Here is a 3,682-nt window from a genome sequence, read left to right as displayed (position 1 = left end):
CCATGTGGTGTCCGAACCTTTCTTGTGCTCCCATTTGACCCTGACTTGGTTAATCACCTTGTTCCTAAAACTTTTCTCCTTACGATCCAAAATCGCAATTGGTTTTACTGCGTAGTTGAGGCTGTTATCCACCTCGATATCATCATAGTGGATATGAGTAGTTTCGTCGGCCAAACATTTTCGGAGGTGCGACACGTGAAACGTGCTATGAATCCCATTCAACTCCTCGGGTAATTCGAGACGATAAGCTACTTTACCAACCCGTTCAGCGATCCTGAATGGCCCAATAAATCTCGGGCTTAGTTTCCCCCTTTTTCGGAATCTAATAATGCCTTTCCATGGGGAAACTTTCAGCATAACCATGTCCCCAACCTGAAATTCAATTGGCCTATTCCTTTTATCCGCATACGCCTTTTGCCTGTCTTGAGCCGCCTTCAAGTGTGCCCGAACTATGTCGATTTTCTTATTTGTAGTTCGGATTATATCAGTAGGCGCTATCCCTCGTGGACCCACTTCTCCCCAACATACCGGGGTTCGACATTTTCTGCCATATAACAGTTCATACAGGGCCATTTTAATGCTCGTGTGATAGCTATTGTTATATGCAAATTCGACCAAGGGTAAATGGACATCCCAACTACCTCCGAAGTCAATAATGCATGCCCGCAGCATATCTCCCAACGTTTGTATTGTTCTTTCACTCTGCCCATCCGTTTGTGGATGATAAGCAGTGCTAATGAACAATTTAGTCCCCATTTGTTCTTGGAATTCCCGCCAGAATTTCGAAGTGAACCGGGTATCCCTATCAGACACAATGGATACCGGCACCCCATGACGTGCTATTATTTCATTCGTGTAAACCTCTGACATCTTTTCTGACGTATAAGTCTCACGGATCGGAATGAAGTGAGCACTCTTTGTCAATCTATCTACCACCACCCATATGGCATCGAAACCACGGTTCGTTTTAGGCAACTTGGTTAGTAGGTCCATTGTGATATGTTCCCATTTCCAAACCGGAATTTCTAACGGTTGGAGTTTGCCGTATGGTTTCTGATGCTCCGCCTTGACTTGTAAACATGTCAAGCATTTTTCCACATACTTCGCCACATCCCTCTTCATTCCGGGCCACCAATAGTTTTGTTTCAAATCATTGTACATCTTGGTCGCACCCGGATGAATTGAATAACGGGATTTATGAGCTTCATTAAGTAGAAGTGCCTTCACTCCACAGGTATGTGGGACCCATATCCTTCCGGATCGAGTCTTCAACCCGTTATTCCCATCCGACAAATCTTTCAGCTGACCTATAATTCTTTCTTTCTTCCAATTCTCTTCTTTCATTGCTTCTAATTGCGCCTCTCGAATACGTTCAAGTATACCCGAGGTCACCACGAGTTGCATCGATCTAACTCGTATTGGAACATAGTCCGCTTTTCTGCTCAGAGCATCCGCCACCACATTAGCCTTTCCGGGGTGATAATGTATTTCACAATCGTAGTCTTTCACCGTTTCTAGCCACCGCCTTTGTCGCATATTCAACTCCTTTTGATCGAAGAAGTATTTCAAGCTCTTGTGGTCGGTGAATATGGTGCACTTTACCCCATACAAGTAATGTCTCCATATTTTTAAGGCAAATACCACCGCAGCCAGCTTGAGATCGTGCGTGGGATATTTCTTCTCGTGTATCTTCAATTGTCTCGAGGCATAGGCTATTACCTTGCCCCGTTGCATCAGCACACAGCCGAGTCCCGATAGTGATGCATCCGAATAAACCACCATGTCTTCGACTCCGTCCGGCAATGTCAGTACCGGAGCTTGAGTTAGCTTTTCTTTTAGCGTTTGAAACGCTTTTTCTTGATCGATTCCCCAAATAAACTTTGCTTTCTTTTGGGTTAGCTTTGTTAGCGGTGACGCAATCTTGGAGAAGTCTTGAATGAATCTCCTATAGTACCCCGCAAGCCCCAAAAAGCTCCTAATTTCTGAAGGGTTCTTCGGGGGATTCCATTTCGACACAGCCTCTATCTTTGACGGATCCACCAATACTCCTTCGGCATTTATGACATGGCCTAAAAATTGAACCTCTCGTAACCAAAAGGCACATTTAGAGAACTTTGCATATAACTTTTCTCGCCTAAGTGTCTCTAACACTTCTTGTAAGTGTTGTGCGTGTTCAGCTTCACTTTTCGAATACACCAAGATATCATCGATAAACACAATGACTGACTTATCCAGCATTGGCTTGCAAACCCGGTTCATGAGGTCCATGAAAGCCGCGGGTGCGTTTGTTAGCCCGAATGACATCACGAGGAATTCGTAATGTCCGTATCTCGTGCGGAAAGCCGTCTTCGGCACATCTTCTTCTTTGACCTTTAGTTGGTGATACCCCGATCTAAGGTCAATTTTGGAAAACCAGTTCGCACCTTGTAGTTGGTCGAATAAATCATCTATCCTCGGGTGCGGGTATCTGTTCTTTACCGTGAGTTTGTTTAACTCCCGGTAATCGATACACATGCGCATGCTCCCGTCTTTCTTTCTCACGAACAATACCGGTGCGCCCCAGGGAGACACACTCGGCCTTATGAATCCCTTGTCAAGCAGGTCTTGGATTTGGGACATCAACTCTTGTAATTCCGACGGTGCAAGTCGGTACGGGGCATTTGCTACGGGTTTCGCGCCCGGAATCAATTCGATCCCGAACTCTATTTCCCGTTCAGACGGTATCCCCGGTAAATCTTCCGGAAAAACATCTTCATAATCTCGTACTACCGGTACATCTCCAATCTTTCGTGATTCTTTTTCGGGCTCATTAGCGTATATCATGAATGCCTTGCATCCTCGCTTCATTAGCTTGTGAGCTTTCAACATTGAGCATATTATGGGGTTGCCTCCTTTTTCGCCATAAATGGTGACGTGTTTCCCGCTCGGAGATGTCCGTTTTATCTCTTTACGAAAGCACACGACCTTTGCATGGTGTCGAGATAGCCAATCCATCCCAACGACTACTTGAAATTCTCCCATCGACATCGGGATTAGATTTATCAAATATTCTTCATCGTCAATGCTCAGTTTACAATTTTCACATACATCACAAACAATAAAGCTTTTATTATTACCTATCTCTACTTCTAAGGGCACAGGTAATTTAGTTAGAACAAATGAAGGATGTCGAATAAATCCATATGAAACAAAGGATTTATTCGCACCCGTATCAAATAACACACGTGCAGGAATCGAATTTACAGCAAATATACCTGAGACCACGTCAGGTTCAACCTTTGCTTCTGCGGCGGTTAGTTGAAAAGATCTTGCCTTTGCTTTAGGGGCTTCACCTTTCGGTTCCTGCCCGTCCTTCTTTCCAACCGATTCCGGGCATTCCGACTTCTTGTGACCCGTTTGATAACAATTGTCACAAACCGTCACTTTCTCCGGGCATGATATAGCCATATGTCCCGTCTTCTTGCATATGGGACAAGGCTTATCCTTGTAACGGCATTCGCCTTTATGACCCTTCCCGCAGATTCTGCAACTTGGCGACCCGCCTTTCGTATCAGATTTCTTTGCGCTTTCGTTTGTTCGTGCCTTCTTAGTAGGGCTTGGATTCACATCTTGTGCTCTCCGTTCACCCCTTTCGATGCTCTTTTTCAGTTCGATCTCCCTTTCCCGAGCAGCATTTATAATC

This window comes from Helianthus annuus, chromosome 17 (genome assembly GCF_002127325.2).
Source record: "Helianthus annuus cultivar XRQ/B chromosome 17, HanXRQr2.0-SUNRISE, whole genome shotgun sequence".
NCBI classification, from domain to species: domain Eukaryota; kingdom Viridiplantae; phylum Streptophyta; class Magnoliopsida; order Asterales; family Asteraceae; genus Helianthus; species Helianthus annuus.
The sequence above is the reverse complement of the archived record's forward strand: the minus strand, read 5'-3'. Positions refer to the sequence as shown.